Raw genomic sequence first — 21,363 nt, forward strand, 5'->3', positions numbered from 1 at the left:
CCTTCTGTATGGGAGTGAAATCTGGGGCCCCAAATATAAACTGAATTATAAGACCTAGGACAAAAGTCCAGTTGAAATCTTCCACCTTGAATTTTGTAAAAATATCCTGGGAGTTCAAAGAAGTGCTTCTAACCTGGGCTGTTGGGAAGAACTGGGCAGGTTCCATCTTTTGACTGACATTCAAAAGAGAGCCAGTAAGTTCTGGTTCCATCTGTCAGACTCTTCCCCAGAAAATCACCACCACTGTGCTTTTATACACAGAGCAGAGCACCAAAGAGAGTGTCCCTTTACAGTACTTAGTGGACAAACATCAGCTAAATGTATCAATTCAATTCAGGCAGGCAAAATTAAAACAAATACAAAACACAACCCAAGAAGAATATATTCATCATTGGCAAAACAAGCTCTAAGAAATAAACAAATTATCCTATTTCCAAAAAATTAAGACAGAATATAAATTGGCATCATATCTGACCAAAATTAAAGACTACAGTCACAGGAAGCTTCTGACAAAGTATTGTGTGAGTGAGCATAATCTGGCTCTAGAGACGGGTCGGCACAGACAGATCTGGAGACCCAGAGAGGACAGACTGTGTTCACACTGCATTCAAGGAGTCACAGAAGATGAACTACACTTTCTCATTGAGTGCAGTAAATATGAGACAATCAGAAACATATATTTTAAACTTACGGTTACACATTGTTCTCTATAGTTACTTTTCTTTACATTTTGTGCACTTAACTGTATGCTTATTATTATTGTTATTATTATTATTATTATTATTATTATTTTATTGTTTGATTGTACATTGTATACAGTCATGCCAATAAAGCTAATCTGAATTGAATTGAGAGAGAGAGAGAGAGAGAGAGAGAGAGAGAGAGAGAATTTTCACAGAGCTGGACTAAATAAAACAAATTTATTTGAATTCAAAACACATATACATGAAGGCTTAAGCAAATAGAACAATATGAAAGCAATACAAACTCTCTCCTTGTTTACTAAAAAACAAAAAACAAAAAGTATCATCTGCAAGAGATGCACTGAGAAAGTAAAGATAAAACAGACTAATCTTGGGAGAGAAGTAATTATCATGAATGGAAACCATAAAATGAACCTTCTCTGTCATGCTAAAGCTATGCTAAACTATGCCAAATTAGTTCAACTCAATGTAATCCAGACCCCTTCAGGAGCACCATAACACTGAGCCTTCCCTCCAGCTGTGAGATATCCCCAGCGTGCCACCACAAGCTTCAAACTTGTCTACTGACACACTCAATCCCCACCAGGATCAAACTTGACCCATGCTAACAAGCCACACTAATGGAATCTGGTTAAACTCAGAAGGGAAGAAGCTTCCTTCTTAAAATGTCACATTATATTAGAGTGCAGTTTATAAAATATTAAACTGACATTCTGCTTCACTTTTTCTAGTGGTTAACCATATGTTTGAATCTGCAGAAGATGCATTCTTCTGCCTAGTATTTGCCTCCTGGAGGCTGTTGGGAGCATCAATCCACTGCCCCCTCCCTGTCACCTGCCACTCCCTGGGCACCCACTGGAATCCCTGTTTGTATCAGAGCACTCAGTCTACTTAATTGCCACAATGATGGGATTAAGTATGTTGTTATCCATTACAACAGGCCCCAGGTTGATGAACAGCAAAGGGCAAATCAAGCATGAACTGAAGACTAATCAAGCACATTGAAAAGGAGTTAGCAAGATGTCCATCTGGGCAGAATAATTGGATGAAATATTTAACACTGTGGCCGCTGGTCAATGAGACAACAGACCAGTGTTTAACATATACCAGCATCCAGACATTTTTTCTATCTGTCCTGTCTTAGTCCATGTAATAAGTATGTAATAACATATTTATTACTAGGGTTGTGCCCAAAGTCAAATAACTTATTTGGAAATGCATGAATAATGACTTCAAAATGCATAATGAGTTCTACTAAATAATAGAAAAATAATGCAATATTTTTAATAAACATCTATATTTACAAAACAATGATGAGTCTGTGAACTTAATATGATTAAAGTGTAAGTATTTTGAATGAAAATGCACACATTTTGATCTTAAGAGTAGATCAGATGGCGCGTTGCAGTCTCCATTTAATGTGCACTTCTCGGAAATCTCCACTTGTTAAGAGTAACTTTACCTAAGATTCTATTTCATGCACATTTTCCACTTTTTAATATGTCTATTTTAACATGTAAAAGCTTTCAAGTGAGATATATGAGAACATGTATCTGTATCTTACTCGTTGCTTAAACAGGCAAGAAGGCTGTATGTGAGGTAAGGAAGGGGGGAAGATTTTTTTTTTTTTTCTAAAGCAAAGCATACACAAGACACCTGCAAAGAACAAGCACAGACTACAGGGCTGGGATATCATGGCAATGATTTAGTTGGTGATATAAAGTAAAGCAATATTGTGCATTTTTTATTTGCCCACATGATTTCCTATAGAGTGTATCACTTGACTAATGTCACAATTCTTCAGGGCTGCCCAATTAATCAAAATAATATCAAAATCGTGATATAGTCATAAGTGATTATTAAACCACAAAAGGCTGTGGTTACTATGGTTTTGGGAAGTTCCAAAAATTACTGTTCATGATTAAGGAAGGGGTTGAAGTCATTTTCCAGGCAAATCGGTCAACTCAGCAGTCATCTTGGGAACGCTTCAGAGCAGCTATTTTCTATGAATATATACGACATATGGTACAAATGCAGCTCCTATCTACTTGAATGGGGAAAGACTAAATATCTCCAAAACATTTGGTCAGGATTACAATCAAATAATATATTTCAACAGTAAAATCTAACAATGACATTGTGCTTCTTTAGCTCAAAAAAAAAAAAACAAAAAAAAAAAAATTAAAAGATAAATAAATAAATAAACCCACATTTTCAGTCTGGTCCAGCGCAATGCACATTCTTGAGTTAACTTACAGGCGATGTCTCTATAAGTGGTGCCAAAAGTACCAGTACTTTGGTACCAAGTCGATGATAAAATAAAAATATATAACTATACCAGTGTTTCTGCATTACCGGTAGTACTGAGCACAGATTCAATTTGGTCCCTGTGCACTGTCTGACTGACAGACGGCTGCTTATATAATTAAATCACAGCACTGTGTGCTTCATTAATCACACTGGGTCATATAACTAACATCTTATCCAGAAGTATGAAACTACTGGCAACACAGAACAGTAAAAGCCTTCCCGTCAAAATAAAAGTTTGATTCAAAATAAAAGCTTTATGGGTGAAATGTAATAAATTGTAACAGAAATATCTAACTAGTGTTTAGTGTGTATTTTATTATTATTTTATATTATTTGTATTATTATAATGTTGAACCTATATCTCACAATCAAGAGTGCTGTTGTACTGAATAGAAGTTCTCATCAATGTTTTAATTTGATAAAAATTAAATTAAACTTTAAAACATGGAATTCAGAAAATATGAAATTTGGGAAAAAATAAAACAGAATTTAGAAAAAAAAAATGATTTCAAAGGGTCCTACTTAAAAAACTTGAAGCAATGTTTAATTAATTGAGAAACACTCGAAGGAAACATGCTATTGTTTTAATTTAACATTTTAATAGGCTAAAGGAGTGTGTTCAATAGCATAGTACCTATTTTTTTCTGTGGTATCAAATTGGTATCAAGAATCATGAAATTTTAGTGGTATCGGTAGGCCTACCAATCACTGAAATTTTGGTATCGTGACAACACTATCTCTATCAAAAAGGTGATTGGCTCTTTTACCTTTAAGACGATAATTTCTTTTTTGCATCCACCATTTTGGGCGTTCCAATTTATCCAATTCATTTTAATATGACTACACTCTCTCTAAAATGCATTTGATTTTGGCTGTCCTCCTTTTGTTGTTTTTGCACACAGATAGACAGTATAGGTGAATAAGAAAGGGAAGGCATGCACTGTCATTTCACCTTTCGTAGACTGAGTTGTCCTACTTTTTGAGGGCAGATTGTAACGCCCATGGGCGTTGATCAATGTCAAGGGTCCTTTCAACATCAGCTTTTGAAATGTTATCCTTTCATATCCCACCAGATTCGCTCCATCATGTTTAAACACAACAAGATTATGGCTCCAATATTTATGGGCAGGATAAACAACACAGCCTTATGAAATATACAAGATATTTTGCAGAGTTTAAAGAGGACAATGAGGAATCATTTCACTGAGTCTGCCCTCTTCCTAGCAACACTATTGATATTCTCTGATTGTCACGATCTCAGGCACCAAGCATACCGACAAGATCCGGGGGATAAATGATCAAACAGGAGGACAGCTATTGTCCTTGAACTTCTTAATGGGCTACTAATAGCACTGATTTTACAAGAGAGTCCAGAAACAGCCTTTTTTTTCCTTTTTTTTTTTTTCTTTACTGCACAGTCATCTTCTCCGTGTTCCACATCTTTCATTAGTAATTCAGGGCCTGGTGTTTGCATAATCACCTTGCCTCTGTCTATCGCCAGGCCTGTATGGAGAGACTCATTAGTGTCTTTTCAGTCAGAGAAAGAAAGAGAGAGTTACTGTCAGAATAAAGTGATTTCCATAAGGCTGAAAGGAGGAATGAGAGTGGACTGGTACAGTATATAGACATTCCAAATCCTTATTGTCAGCTTGTGGGATTTTACATAACAAGAACAATGTCCAATGGCATAGTCGGGAATGCTGTATAGTGCATAAGTAGATAGAGGAAACGAAAAGGTAAAGCCTCTTTTTTCATGTCAGGCTTTGTACATATTAAATTATATTGATTCTGCAAAAGTTTCATTGTGGCTTGGCCTAGAGTTTGCTGGAAGCGCCTATGAAACCTGAGCCCTAGAGATTACTGGTAAAGCCGTGAAACACAGAGTTTGCAGACAGCACTGGAAATAATAACATACTGTGTTGGTTTTCACATCCATAAGGGTGTTTAGTTTACTTGTGTTCTGTGGTTCCCCAGGCTATTATCTGTATGTATGTTTTGTCTACTTCCTAATTACACCTTGTTTTTTTCCCCCTCTGTTTCATCTCGGTTCTTTGTTTAATTATTTTCATTTTTGCTTTCTTGCAGATTTAAAAGGCACACCCTGAGGAAAAGGCATTAAGTAAAGAAAAAACAAAACTAAACAATAAACAAAAAACAAAAAAACAAGATGGTCAAAGGGAAGATTTCTTCTCCAAGTGGTGAGTACAGGACCGATATCTCCTGTTGTATCCGTTTGTCAAGAGACATGATGTAACATGGTGGCATGCCATATTTTTTTGTGTAGTGCAGATAAATTAACTAAATATGCAAAGTTTATTCTGAAAACATCAATCTGCAACAACAAACAAACTAATCAATCTATATTTAAACCAAATTTTCATATCACTAAGCTTTTAAAGTTTCTGAAGACTGCTGTTCAAAGATGTATATTCACTGCCTAACCTCTCCGCACATACATGCATAAATACACAGGCATGCCTTGTACTATCTTACATCTAGGGGGGTCCAGGGACATGCTTCCATGTGATATTTTTTTTTTTTTTTTTTGTTGCAAAAACAACACCAAAGCATTCAATTCTGGTGACTTTGAGAAAAGTATTTTTTATTTTTTTTCTTGAGTATGAGTAGCGTTCATGTAGCTATTGGCTAAAGCATTTCTTCCAGTAACCATTCAGAACAGATGCGTTCTAGTGCTAAAAAAGCAAAATGCACCACAACAAATAGAGCAGAACGCAGGTGTCTTGAGACGCGTTTTTATCAGTTGAAGTTCTTTTTAACTTAAAACGGCTTCTAAAAATGCAGTGCTCCCGTGAGAGATCCTAAAAACACAGTGAAACATGACGCAGTTGTCAAAAGGCATACATCTAGAGAATGTTTACATGGAAAAATATTGAAAAACCGTGAGCAGATGCAAAAACACGTTCAGTTTGAACAGCCCCTTATTCACATGACACATCACTAGCTGAAGTTACCTCTCAAAGTTACTTCTCAAAAAGACAGCCTTTTGTCTCAGTTTATTGTAGGGAAATTTCCACTATATTAAGCATTGTTTGTTCTCTGTATTCGTAAATATCCCAATGCTGTTTTACTGTGCAAGAAACCGCTCCAAATGATTCCGTTAGAGAGCGGTCAGAACGAAATGTACTGAATCATGAATCGATTCAGGCAGTTTTGTAAGCCCGTTTGGCCAATTCACTGAAAAGAACAAACTCAAAAGAATTATGTATTTGCAAATTGGTCATCGCTAGTTCTTTTAAACGGGACACACTTCATGATTGATTAAAGAGAGTAAATATTTTTCAGGTCATTCGGAGCGCTCATTGTACGCACATTGCGTACGGCCATACAGCTGCATGCGCCACTGCAGGCATACGCACGCTCATTACAGTATGTCACAGAGTTGATATAGATTTATTTCCCCAAATGCCTACAAAAGTAGAGGGAAGCAGGGGGTTGACTGAGCAGCAGTGTAATAATTCTGGTACAGTGAAAATAAGGAATCATGCATCAAAATGCTTGCCATCTGTAGCAGGGCTTGGGCCCCTTAAGATGCATTAGGTCTCTATAATGGCTTCTGCAAGGTGCAGCAATAATGGTCAGAATCTAGGAACACAGTTATTGATCATCACACAACCTGCCCTAACACAGGATAATTTCTCTTCGTGCGCAAATAATGGAGCGGCAAATTGTTGGATCTATTATGCCAGTACTACCTGAAGGAACTCACATAAAAGTTTATTTTTATTTTTATTTTTATTATTGTTAAAGGGAAAGTTCATCCAAAAATAAAAACTATGTTATCATTTATTCAACAAAAAAATATAGCTTTCTTTCTTCTATGGAATACAAAACAAGATGCTAGTCACCATTTAGTGAATCTTTTTTATTTTTTTCTATACATTGAAAATGAATGCAAATAGCAATTCATATGGGTTTGGAACAACATACGAGTGATTAAATGATAATTTTAAGACAAAAACTGGTGATACTGTATAAACAAATCAACACAACCATATGCCAAAAAACAAAATGCTTGCAAATGTTAAAGGGGTCATGAACTGAGAAATCAAAATTCACTTGATCTTTTGACATATAAGAGGTCATTGTACTATAAAAACATCCTGTAAGTTTCAGAACTCAAAACCTTCTCATTAATCTAAAAACAGCTTATACTGAAGCCAATCTGCCAAAACGACAGGATGTGGAATGTGCCATTTTATTACGTAATAGTGTGGCTAAACACTGCCTCCGCAGAAGAAGATCAATGCCTGCTTCTACATCACTGCCTGTTTAGCCCCACCCACCGATTCACACATGTAGTAGGTAAATAACGAGAGAGGCAAACGCAGGTCTATACAGAAACTAAATGATAAAGATGACTCCGAATACAACAAGACGCTGTGCATTGCCAAGTTGAGGAAAAACGCAGTCTTTGCATTGCCTTCCTTCTGATCACAACATTAGGAATGAGTGGATGAACTTTATTTTTAATGAAGTTCCAGACCGCATCAGTAAGAACTTGGTCCTTTGTTCACTTCATTTTACTGTGGATTTGTTTACAAACAAGGCACAATTCGACGCAGGATTTTCAGAAAGATTGAAACTAAAAGATGATGCTGTGCCGACTATATTGGATTCGACAGTAATGTCGCACCACACAAGTATGAGTAACAGTTTTTATTACGTGGTCACTATTTCTTTGTCTGTTATTACAGATCGTTTGATATGTACTTAGTATTTATGTGTTTTTAACCTAAATCACAGCAGCGTCCATCTATGAAGGATGTAGGATTTTTTAAATATGCAAAACTGTTAGCCAATCATACCAGTGGGCGTTTACTTCCGAGTCTACAATCCGCCATGCCTATTCAAACGGTGTGTTACGATGAGGGGGGTCAAAACAGGACAGAAAATAGCCTATTACTTCTAAATTATGATATATTCTTTTATTTATTTATTTATTTATTTATTTATTTTAAATATTGATAACATTATAAGTGGACCTCAGAGAACAGTACGAAATAATTAAAAAAAAAAGGCAGTTCATGACCCCTTTAATACTCAACAACAGCATAAAGTGTAATATATTTGGAATTTGGATTCTTTCACAAAATCTCTATAGCCTCAAATGATTCCTGAACGCTAAATGAACTTCCTACAGTAAGTGTATTGTTAATCTCTTTGGATTTGAGAAAACAAGGGTGAAAATATGGTCATCCCTGAAAAGCATTCTACTACACAGCCCTTCTTTCTCTCTTTGTGTCACTATGCATCCCTTGTGTTCTGAGCATGGTCTGGTTAGGTTTTTTTTTTACTTTTACTCATTGCTCAGAACTGTTCTACACGCAGCCTGCAGGGTAAAAGCATGCACTGTGATTCGCATTGTTTGGTTCCGCATCTATTTGACCTTTCAGTGTCTGTTTTGATGAGTGAAAAATATTCATAATAAGCTTCTCATTTTCAGTGTTTTCTTTTTAAAATTGTATTCAGTAATAGGCAGTGTCATGGAAGGAAATGTACATTGTTCAGGCATGAATTTGTCAGTGACAGTACAGTAGGGGTCAGACATGGTAAGACACAGCAGAGCCTGTATGAGAGTAGATACCTGCTGTGGAATTGTAGGGAATAGCATCCATCATGACATACAAATGAATTTTTCGTTGTTGTTCTCTATTTGCCTGGGTTAAAAACTCATCCCGACTTAGAGACAAAAGGTAAATGAAGTGCATTTGTAAAACTTTTTTTGCCATAACACACAAATACTGACCAGAATTAATATATATATATATATATATATATATATATATATATATATATATATATATATATATATATATATATACACACTGGCGGCCAAAAGTTTGGAATAATGTACAGATTTTGCTGTTTCGGAAGGAAATTGGTCCTTTAATTCACCAAATTGGCATTCAGCTGATCACAAAGTATAGTAAGGACATTACTGATGTAAAAAACAGCACCATCACTATTTATAAAAAGCCATTTTTTATCAAATCTAGACAGGCCCCATTTCCAACAGCTATCACTCCAACACCTTATCCTTGAGTAATAATGCTAAATTGCTAATTTGGTACTAGAAAATCACTTGCCATTATATCAAACACAGTTGAAAGATATTTGGTTCATTGAATAAAGCTTAACATTGTATTTGTGTTTGTTTTTTATTTGTTTTGTTATATATATATATATATATATATATATATATATATATATATATATATATATATGTGTGTGTGTGTGTGTGTGTGTGTGTGTGTGTGTGTGTGTGTGTGTGTGTGTGTGTGATGTGATCATGTGATGCCTTTATCTGTCTTATTATATTAATATTTTAAATATACTAGTAGTACAATTATATTATAAAAAAAATAAAAAATAAAAAAATACATCTAAAAGTAGTCCATAGGACTGATGCTCTCCATTCCAAGAGCTAAGAAGCCATACAATAATATTGTGTGAATATTTTCATGGAAAACTGCTTACATTTTAGTCTGTCCCTCAGACAAAACTACTCTATGGCTTCAAAAGCACAAGTAGAATGGACTATTTTAATGGAACTTTTATGGTGCCTTTGCCATTTTTTTAAGCCGTAATATTCCAATTTGTGTCCACTTTCATTGTATGGAAAAGAAAAAATAACTATGTATGTGTTCCATTAAAGTATGGACAAAAATAACCCTATTTTAACCCTATTTAGTTTAGCCTTATAAAGTCTAGTTTATAAGTTTAGCAACAGAGTGACGTATGAAATACGGCACAAGAGTGACATTTTTGTGGTGCAGGATATAAAAGTCACTAGAGTGATATTTCCTTATGAGAGTGTGCTGCTCTGGGGACATAATCTCTTTTTCTTCCATGAACATCCTACAAATTTGTGGCCCTCCCTATCCCTAAATAGAGGCATAGTTTGTTCATTTTCCTGAAGCAATATTTAATGTCTCTGTTTAGGGACGTATATCTGTTGCCATGTGTGACATTCACAGCACTGATAAAAGACCTCTATCCCATTCACAATCTACACTTTCTTTGTGGTGCTGGAGTTACAGTAGGTTGCATCATAGGCACTTCTAAGAAAACAGTTGACCAAGTCCCTCCTTTATTTGTTTCTTGTTTCTTTCTTTCTTTCCACTAACACTTTATCAAACTTACTGCAATTAGTGTGTACTGGTACAAGGTTAATTCACTTGAGACTGTGCAGTGTCCAAGCATAAGACTTACTTTAGAGACATGATGAGGGATTTTCCAAATGCCAGCAAAGTTCTTGTGTGCACCGATTCTCAGTTATAGTCATTTGACTAATTTTAATTTCTAATTGATTGATTTATGACCCCAGGCTCTGTCTATTGATAAGGAGGACTTTCTGCACGGCTATACCCTCTACGCACTCAATTCAACCAGATGAGGAGTGCAGTCAGCACATATCGCTTATCAAGTCTGGAAATATTAGACTAGAAGCTCGTTTTAGACAACCGCTACCCCGAACGATTAACTTAATGGTTTATGCCATATTCGACAGTATCAACAAAGTGTCAAATCGCCGACAGATCCTGGCTGATTACTATTAATATGTAAAAATGGACACTATCCAGCTTACGACTATCATGGAGAAGATTTCATGCAACATCCATTTTCTCTGTGTGCTCCCGTGTGGCTATCTACCAAAAGACCCTTTAAGAAATTTACCATCAATTGTTATAATCAACATACATCCTTCAGGACTTCCAGGTGAACACTGGTTAGCCATCTACATAAATGAGGATGGTGTGGGGTGTTTTTTCAACTGCTTTGGTAATAAACCAGATTTCCCCCGTTTTCCGCTGATTATTAAAAACATTCTAAACCGCAATTCTAGTGTGGTATAGTATTCATCAGTGCAAGTCCAAGATTTTTCATCAGAGACTTGGTCAGCATTGTGTGTTCTTTCTCTACCACATGGCAAAGGGGTATGATTATGCTTGTGAAGCTGTACCAATGATTTTATTAAAAATGACAAAAAGGTGTCCGTTTTAGTTTTTTCACAAAAGCTATCTCATTGTAATGAAAATGTTTAAGTGTGTTCAGTGTGTTCATGTAACGAACTGGCCATGGAGACGGTGTTAGGATCCATGTGCGGGAAGTTTATTAAAAGAGACACAAGCAAACAATCCAAAACAGCAGGCAGAGAGATGTAGTCGTGAAGCAGGCAGATAAATCCAATAAACCAAATAGACAGTCCAACCAGGCAAACAAAACAAAGGGTTATCCAAAAAGCAGTAAATCCAGAAAAACAGGCAATGGTCATAACATGAATCAATAAACAATGGCAATGGAAAACCGCTCAGTAAAGCAGGGTAAACTGGCAAAAATACTTCACACAGAACAATGGAACTGCATGGCTATATATACACATGTGGTAAACAGGAAATGAGCAGCGAAGAAATGGGTGAAGATCAGTATTCGGGAGAGGGCTCCCTCTGCTGGACAATTAGGATGAGTTCTGTTGAACCCTTGGATTAGGGACGGGTCCAGTATGTCCTTGGCGGCTACCTACGATCTCTCCTCTGGTCCGTAGCCTTCCCAGTCCACCAAGTATTGCATGTGGCTCCCTCATTGCCTTGAGTCCATGATCTCTCAGACCATATACGCAGGTGCTCCATCAACCTCCAATGGAGGCGAAGGCATGGGATTCGTGATTCCAGGGCCAGACGCTGGGTGGACCAGTTTCAGCAAGGACACATTGAAGGAAGGAGAGATGCAGTAGTTAGCAGGAAGCTCTAATCGGTAAGTAACTGGGTTTATTTGACGGATAATTCTGAATGGACACACATACCTTAGACTGAGCTTCCTGCAAGGTAGCTGCAGCTTGAGATTCCTTGTGGATAACCAGACCCTCTGTCCAGGCTGATAGTTGGGGTGAGGGTGCCTCTGCCGGACAGCCTTAAAGCGTTGCGCTCGGACCACTCACAGTAGCTGGACATGTGCGCTGTCCCACACCCTCTCGCTCCACCTAATCCAATCGTGGCACTGTAGATGGTTCTCCTGACCAAGGGAACATCGGGGGTTGGTAGCCCAGCATGCATTGGAAGGGGGTTAGTCCCGTAGAGGTATGAGTGAGGGAATTCTGTGCGTATTCAGCCCAGGGCAAGAAGTCACTCCACTTTTCCTGTTCACGGCTACAGTAGCTCCGAAGATATCTGCCAATCTCCTGGTTTAAACGTTCCACCTGTCCATTGGCTTGGGGGTGATAGCCTGAGGTGAGACTCACATTGATGTCCAGTTGCTTACAGAACACCTGCCAAACTCGGGACGAGAACCTCGATCGGACACGAGGTCTTCTGGTAATCCATAGACTCTGAATACTTGGTGAAATGGAGCATTAGCAGTTTCCATAGCCGTGGGTAAACCCTTGAGAGGGACAAGTCTACATGATTTTGAGAATCGGTCAATAATTACCAGTATGGTGGTGTATCTGTTGGAGTTTGGCATGTCGGTGACGAAATCAATGGACAGGTGGGACCATGGTCTTTGGGGTATTGGCAGTGGTTGGATTAATCCTGTGGGCAGTTCCCTGGGGGTCTTAGATTGTGCACACACTTGACAAGACTTCACATAGTTAGTAACATCACGAATCACAGATGGTCACCAGAAGGAATTACGTACCAGTGTGATTGTTCTTTGGATGCCAGGGTGTCCATGCTCAGTGAAGTGTGGACCCATTGGATAGTTCCCAGACGTAGAGCTTGTGGTATAAAGTGCTTGGTTGGGGGAAGTCAGGTGGTGGCGGTTCATGCTGTTGTGCTCGTTGTATTTCTTCCATGATATCCCAACTAATCAGTGCAATGATGACAGATGGTGGTAGGATTGAGTAAAGGGTAAAGCTTGCCTGGGGTACCGTGACATTGTGACAGGACTGTTCCAATCCCACAATCAGAAGCGTCTACTTCAACGACGAAAGGAAGATTAGGGTCAGGGTGTTTCAGTATAGGAGCAGTCATGAAGCTTGACTTGAGGGAGATGAAGGCTTGGTATGCAGCATTGTTCCATGGCAACTTGTTGGGTTTTCCCTTGAGCAATGATGTGAGTGGTGCAGCAATTATACTGTAGTTCCTGATGAAGTGGCGGTAGAAATTGGCAAAGCCCATAAATCACTGTAGTTCTTTGTGGAAGGTTGAGGCCATTTGGAAACTGCTGTGATTTTAGAGACATCCATTTCTACACCTTGGTGGCTGATATTGTAACCTAGGAACATGGTATGGGAGATATGAAACTCACATTTCTCTGCCTTGACAAATAGCTGGTGTTCCTGGAGATGTGATAGGACTGTCCTGACATGCTGGATATGTTGTTCTTTATTTTGAGAGTAGATGAGGATGTCGTCAATGTAGGCCACCACACACTGATTCAGTAGGTCTCTGAAAATCTCATTGACAAAAGACTGGAAAACAGAGGGGGCATTTGCAAGTCCATACGGCATGACCAGATATTCATAGTGCCCCCTGGTGGTGATGAATGCAGTTTTCCACTCATCTCCTCTGATTCTGATGAGGTTATAAGTACTTCTTAGATCAAGCTTAGCATAAATCTTAGCCTCACGGAGTTGTTCAAGGGCTGAGGGGATAAGTGGCAGAGGGTAATGGAATTTCAAGGTGACAGTTCAGGCCTTGATAGTCGATACATCCATCCTTTTTCTCCATGAAGAAAGAACCTGCAGCTGCTGGAGAGGTGGAAGGACTGATGTAACTGGAGGCAAGGGCTTTCTCGATGTAAATTTCCATAACTAGGGTATCAGGGCGTGACAATGGATAAGCCTTGCTTCTCGGTGGAGCTGTATTAGGCAGAAGTTCAATGGTGCAGTCCCATCGACGGTGAGGAAATTGAGTAGCTTTGACTTTACTAAAAACTTCATTGAATTCTTCATACTCCTTGGGAATCATGGTTACTGTTTGGAATTTAGGGCTTTCAATGCTGGTGGTAAGACAAGGCATGGAGGCAGCAACATGGAGACAAATGTTCATGACAGAAACTTGACCATTTCGTGAGCTCACCCTGGTTTCAGGATATAGAAGGATGTGGATGGCCATAAGAGCATGTTTGGGTGAGTTTGACATACAGTGAAATGTTCTCCACATGAAATAGGCCAATCTTGATGGTTATGGGAACAGTCTGTTGGGTTATACCAATACCAATGAGAGTGTTGTCAACTGTGGTGATATTAATCGTTGGAATGCATTGAATGGTGGGTATATTGAGTTCTTGTATGATCTCTTGATTTATGAGATTCACAGCAGCCCCAGAATCCACTAAAGCTGGAACATATTTTATATGATCACCAATGGAGATCTCTACAGGAAACAGAAAACTATGAAGGATAGGTGATACAAGTACGTGGTACTCACTTTCAGCCTTGATTCAGGGGAACTTGATTTCTTGTGTGGGCATGCAGCATTGAGGTTACCTGGTTCACCACAGTAATAGCAAAGTTTTGTGTTACGTCAATGTTGGCGTTCCTCCATAAAAACACGGGCGTAAACAACTTGCATAGGTTTGGGTGATTCAGTGGATGCCTGTGCTGAGACTGTAGACTTAGAAGCAGAGTGAAACTAGGGCCGTGGTGCATTACGAAGCAGGTTATCCATCTTGATAGCCATGGTAATGAATTCAGACAGAGTAGAACCCTCACCCTTGCATGTCAGTTCAGCCTTGAGTTCTTGGTGAAACCCCTCGCGGAAAACAGTTTTCAGAGCGACATCGTTCCACCCACTTTGAGCCGCTAGCGTCCTGAACAGAATTGCGTAGTCTGCTGCAGATCGATGGCCCTGGCATAAATTAAAAGCAGTTGAACAGAGATATCTTGACCACCCGCTGGATACTCAAAGACTTCGTGGATCTGTTGAACATAGTAGTAAAACGAGGTCTGGATTTGAGGATCTTTGTCCCAATCGAGTGATTTACCAGTAAGCAGAGCCATCATAAAAGATACATTTCTGGGCGTCTTGATTAAATGATTCAGGTTGATTAGAGAAATAAACTTTACACTGTCGTAAAAAAACAAGCATTTCTCAGCAGAACCATCAAACTTGTCAGGAAGACCAAGGCTTAACGGTTTAGCATGGGGAGCTGGCAGTGAATGAATGTAGTGAGTCAAACATTCGTTGGCTGCTCGTATGTTGTTGGTCTTGATAACTCTATAATGAACTGACCATGGAAACAGTGTTAGGATCCATGTGCAGGAAGTTTATTAAAAGAGACACAAGCAAACAATCCAAAACAGCAGGCAGCGAGGCATAGTCATAAAGCAGGCAGATAAATCCAATAAACCAAATAGACAGTCCAGCCAGGCAAGCAAAACAAAGGGTTATCCAAAAAGCAATAAATCCAGAAAAACAGGCAATGGTCATAACATGAATCAATAAACAATGGCAATTGAAAAACGCTTGGTAAGGCAGGATAAACTGGCAATACTTCACACAGAACAATGGAACTGCATGGCTATATATACATGTGGTAAACAGGAAATGAGCAGTGAAGAAATTTGTGAAGATCAGTATTTGGCAGAGGGCTCCCTCTGGTGGTTGGTAGTATGGGTAACAACCTCAGATGTTACAGTTCAGACAGGTGAAATGTTTATGTCTTATGCTTAATATTTTCAATAAACAGCTAAAGAACAGAAATTTCTTCTTTTGACTCTTTATTATACATACATCACATTCAACAATACAGATAATAACAAGATCAAAACATGAGAACACAGAACATACAAAATTCTGAGATTAAAAACTTAGCCACTGACTCCGGTCAAGAGGGGGTGAATTGAATACATGGCCATCTGAATAATCTGAATGTGTTGATGGTGAACTCGGGTGCACTTTCTGTTTTTCACTCTTCTTAGATGAGCTGGTTATAGGTGATGTCGATTTGGTTTTGAAAAAGTTAATGACATAATGATTTGGCACCATTGAATATGGTATGTTCAAAGTAGCAAAAGCCTCCAGAAACTCGTTCCATCCAACAGGTCTCCGTTCATCAGCAATCTTTTGTGGAGCCGTGAAACCTTTAACTAAATTGAGCATGTGTGAACCAGGGATTGTTCTACCTTTAAACACAAACTCGCCCGACTCAGCCCAAGAAGTGACATCTTTAGTTTTAGACATTTTATCTAAAATGTAACGATGTTTTTTACACTCCTCTGTGGAACATTCTTCAAATGTCATCCACAACATTATCTAAAACATCCTGGACACTTACACCAGCCTTCATGGGTGGGTCTTCTTTTTCGTGGTCAGGCTGTGGAAGGGTTAATGTTAATGTGTTGGTTTCCCTGTCCCCTTGTCTAGCAAGTGTTAAAAATAGCTGTAAAGTATTTGTGTACAGTTTTGCCTTTTCATAATTGTCCAAATCAGATCTGTGCAAAATACTTCTTATAGTCATGTCCAAGTCATTCTCCACAACCTGTTGAATAGACTCGCGGGGGGGTACCATCTTTAGTTTACCCAATTGATGCCGTGGAACTAAAAACATCTTCTCTGCATACTCCATCCCAAAGTTATCTAGAAGCAACCAAGCTGGAGATAAAATGGACTGCGACGCTTAAGAGGGGAAGAAGAAATCCACCCTGTTGGTTTATCAGCTGTCTCTTTCTTTTAACCCCAATCTTCTTATCTGCAACAAATTTGATCTCGCTTTTCCTCCTTCTCAGCTTCTGGTATTGTTGTGATGTGAGTGGTATATTGCCATAGAGAACATTAAGAGCTACTTCACACAATGTCACAATGAGCTCGGCTGTGGCAGACTGTAAAATAACCTGTCTCTGTTTGGGTGTTGCTTTTTATAATATTTTTAAAAGATGCATGTTTCTACAAAGTCTAGCTGACATTTTCATCGTCCAACAGTTTTTTTCACTACCTTCTTTTCTGGAGGTATACTATAGGATGTGGTGAAAGTAAATCTGTTCTGAGCCAATAGTGTTTGGGTGCTTTTTTTTTATAATCAATCATCAGGTATCTGAAAGGTTTGTTGGTTGCATCTTGATAACATTCCATAAAAATTTTGTGTTCCTGGGATACATTTGCCTTCCTAGTACATTGACCTGACTGGTGTCTCTGGGTTTTTTAACATCATCAGATAATTTGTGTTTAAGCTGATGATCCTGCTGGATTTACCCTGGCAAAATCAATTCTGTACAATATAAATAGCACTAAGATTTCTGTGGTGAACATACTGTGTGAACACCTTATCCACCGCATTGCTCCCGCTGGCCTCTTTCATCAGGTCATCAAGGATCAGCAAATTAGTTTTGCTGACAGGGAACAAACCATCATCATTCAGAGTCTGTGGTAGTCCTTCAACAAATGTAATTTTGTACATTTTCAACAATTCGTCTTACAATGGTTGCCAACAATCATAAATATACACAATATTTAAATTTTTTTTAGAAATCAACCGTACAGCATTTTGCACAACATTTTTACAAAATGACTTTACCGAGTTTGAAGGGCCACTTATCACACATGCAAATGGATGCTGTAATCTGAAATCAAAACCATCTGTGTCTCGCACACCCCATGTCCAAAAAGATTGTCAGAATCCATATGTGGATTCAGGGAGCAGCACAGGTTTGTTGTACAACACCTTAAACTTTATAACGACTGACCTGTTGTGTAATGTGAAGTATTTTTTATTTCTCTCAGTAGTGTCGGTGTATGCCAGTATATGCTGACTCTTATCTTCCCCCACGACATAGTGATCAGCAAGTCCAATCAGAGTGTCTAAACTAATGGCTTTTGAGTTTACAGCATTGAGAGTGATACCCTTGGCTTTCATGCAGACCTTACCCTTAGCAGTGCAGTAGCCGTATGTTCCCTATCTGTCACTCACTCGACGTTGTGTCGATGTAGTGACACTAGGGGTCACTCTTGGGAGCCCGAAACACATCTGGTCTTTGATAAAAGGCCAATGAAAATTGGTGAGTGGTATTTGCATACCACTCCCCTGGACATACAGGTATAAAAGGAGCTGGTATGCAACCACTCATTCAGATTTTCTCTTCAGAGCCGAACGGTCAATGTTCAATGAGCTGACTGTTCATTCATGTCTGCTGGATCTGATGCCACATTTCAGCAGTTTCTCAGTCCTCTGCACTGGTGCACTGCAGAGAACGCCCCTGGGTGCTTCGGCAGAAATAAAATAATATATTTCTCTAAAAGAGTGGCACACACGGAACGTCTTTTTAAAGACGCCTTTCCGTTTGTGTGTTATTCCTGGTTGCAGTCGTTATCTCTCACCCTCTGATGGTAACGATCACTGTCTTTCGTGTCTGGGCGCGACCCAAGCGGAGACAGCGTTCGTGGATGGATCACGTACTCATTGCGAGAACATGACCATGGCAACGTTGTGGTCATGGCTTGCCTTCGTAAGAAAGCAAGCCACCCCAGTGGCTACCCGCCTCGGTCCTTCTACCTACGGGTATGAGGCCAGCGCGGCTAGCACTGGGGGCGATTTGGGGACCCCAATGGGACCACCTCCGCTGGGTATCCCCCCACGGACCTCCCATTCCCCAGCACGCTCGTCTGCCCCGATCGGGCTTCTGGATGAGTCTGCCGGCTCATCTCACGCCAAGTTCAACCACTTGTTCGGAGCCCACGAAGGTGATGAGCTCTCAAGCGCAGCATCAGAGAGCGGGCTCGTCCAGTCGGACACGGAAGCCTCAGCTGGGCTCCCCCCCTCGGGTATGGTCGCCCAGTCACAGGCTGACATGGAAATGACAGACATGCTTTCCTGGGAAGCCACGAGAGTTGGGTTAGAGTGGAACCCTCCACTCTCCCCTGAAACCTCGCAGCTCGATGATTGGTTCCTGGGCTCGCGGCTCCGCTCACAGCCACGCCGCACCCCAGTTCCTTTCTTCCCGGAAGAGTATGAGGAGCTGACAAGGTCTTGGGAGGCACCTTTTACTGCCCGGTCCCGATCTTTCAGCTCCCCTGCCCTCACTACCCTCGAAGGTGGGGCAGCCAGGGGCTCTTCTGCTATTCCCCCGGTGGATAAGGCATTCGCGGTGCACCTATGCCCACAGAGCGCCGCCACCTGGCGCGGGCGCCCAAAGCTTCCATCCAAGGCCTGTAGGTTTACGTCGTCCCTGATGGCCAAAGCCTACAGTGCCGCTGGACAAGCCGCCTCCGCCCTGCACGCCATGGCTCTCCTGCAAGTCCACCAAGCCAAGGCGCTAAAGGAACTGCACGAGGGTAGTTACGCCCGGGGATTGATGCAGGAGCTGCACTTGGTGACCGACCTCGCTCTCCGGACGACGAAGATCACGGGCGATGTCCACCTTGGTGGTCCAGGAGCGCCAACTTTGGCTCAACCTGGTCGAGATGGGAAAGGCCAACAAGGCACAGTTCCTTGCTGCCCCCATTTCCCAGGTTGGCCTATTTGGCAACACCATCGAGGACTTTACCCAGCAGTTCTCGGCGGTGAAGCATCAGACGGAGGCTATCCGGCACATCCTGCCCCGGCGCAGCTCAAGATCCCGCACCCCGCCTGCTCATCACCAAGTGCGTCCCCCTGTGGTGACTGCACCGGCTCTGCCACAGTCCGCCACTGTGGCCCGGCCCCGGCGTGGAGCCCACCGCAGGAAGCAGACGCCACCTGTCTCATGGCCGGCCGCCAAGAACATGCGAAAGGCTTTGAAGCGCAACTGAGACAGGTGAAACAGGGACGACGAAACCCACTGCTTTGGAGCTGGTAAGCAGACCACTTCATCCCCCGGTGGAGGGCCGGGAGGAGAATCTTTTGTTGCCTTTACATTTAATTTCGCCGCATGCCCAAGTGGCTGCGGTACCCAAGAGTTCAGCAAAGGTGCGGTTTCCTTGTTTCCTGGGTCACATACCCGGTGTGCACGGCCATCACCACGACCATCGTCCACCATTCCATTTTGGCAGGTTTGGCGCTCCAGTGGCAGTTTCCCTGCCCCTGCGCGCCCAGCTGTGGCACAAATCCACCCCCGATGTGACAGTCTCCATGGGTCATGAGGACAGGCCTCTTCCTCCCCTGTCCCAGGCTGTTCCGGGGGTGGTCACAAGGAGCCAGGTAAGTGCTTTGATGTCCCTGAACTCAGCACGGCCACAACACGGTGTGGCACTTCAGGCTCCGCCCTGCCGCGAGGCCCCACCCGCCAGTACATCCGACAAGATTGTCCCCTTGGTCCCCCTCGCCTGGAGCTTGGACGCATGGCTTGCACTTTCCAACCCATCGCGATGGCTGATCCCACCGTCCGACTCGGCTACGCGATTCAGTTTGCCAGGCATCCGCCCAGGTTCAGCGGCATCCACTTCACCTCGGTGAAGTGCGAGAACACTGCTACCTTACACGTGGAGATCGCTACCCTCCTACAGAAGGATGCGATAGAGCCTGTCCCTCCGGTCGAGATGAAGATGGGATTTTACAGCCCCTACTTCATTGTACCGAAAAAAAGCAGTGGTTTGCGGCCAATCTTGGACCTGCGAGTACTGAACCGGGCTTTACACAGACTCCCGTTCTAGATGATGATAATGCAAAAACGCATTCTAGCGAGCGTCCAGCATCAAGATTGGTTCGCAGTGGTAGACCTGAAGGACGCGTACTTCCACGTCTCAATTCTACCTCGACACAGACCCTTCCTGCGGTTTGCATTCGAGGGTCGGGCGTATCAGTACAAGGTCCTCCCTTTCAGCCTCTTCTTGTCCCCTCGCATCTTCACAAAGGTCACAGAGGCATCCCTTGCCCCGCTAAGGGAAGTGGGCACTCGCATCCTCAACTATCTCATGATTGTCTAATCCTTGCTCACTCTTGGGAATTGTTGTGTGCACACAGGGACCTGGTGCTCTCGCACCTCAGCCGACTAGGGCTTTGGGTCAACTGGGAAAAGAGCAAGCTCCTCCCGGTTCAGAGCATCTATTTTCTTGGCTTGGAGTTGGACTCAGTCTTGCCGACGGTGCGCCTCACAAACGAGCGCACACAGTCGATGCTGACCTGTTTGAAGGCATTCAGACAGAAGACAGCGGTTCCACTGAAACTGTTTCAGAGGCTCCTGGGGCATATGGCATCCTCAGCGGTGGCCACTTCGCTCAAGTTGATGCATATGAGACCGCTTCAGCACTGTCTTCAGACTCGAGTTCCGAGATGGGCATGACACCGTGGGACACATCGTGTGGCCATCACACCGATCTGTCACTGCCTCTTCAGCCCTTGGACCGACCTCACGTTTCTACGGAAAGGTGTTCCCCTAGAGCAGGTCTCCAGGCGCGTCGTGGTTATGACAGACACCTCCAAAATGGGCTGGGGCGCTGTATGCAACGGGCACGCAGCCGCCAGCTCATAGACGGGC

General features: G+C 41.5%; 1 protein-coding gene across 3 annotated transcripts in view; it reads left to right on the forward strand.

The window, feature by feature from the left end:
* The window catches only part of LOC127412679 (leucine-rich repeat and immunoglobulin-like domain-containing nogo receptor-interacting protein 2), a 522,983-nt gene that overhangs the window by 303,752 nt on the left and 197,868 nt on the right, over window positions 1-21,363 (forward strand). For all 3 annotated transcript variants that reach the window (XM_051649250.1, XM_051649249.1, XM_051649251.1), the window contains one exon: window positions 5,100-5,212. The gene's annotated coding sequence lies outside the window, so the exon portion shown is untranslated. The remainder of the gene's footprint in view (window positions 1-5,099; window positions 5,213-21,363) is intronic.

This window comes from Myxocyprinus asiaticus, chromosome 22 (assembly GCF_019703515.2).
Source record: "Myxocyprinus asiaticus isolate MX2 ecotype Aquarium Trade chromosome 22, UBuf_Myxa_2, whole genome shotgun sequence".
In the NCBI taxonomy this organism is placed as follows: Eukaryota; Metazoa; Chordata; class Actinopteri; order Cypriniformes; family Catostomidae; genus Myxocyprinus; species Myxocyprinus asiaticus.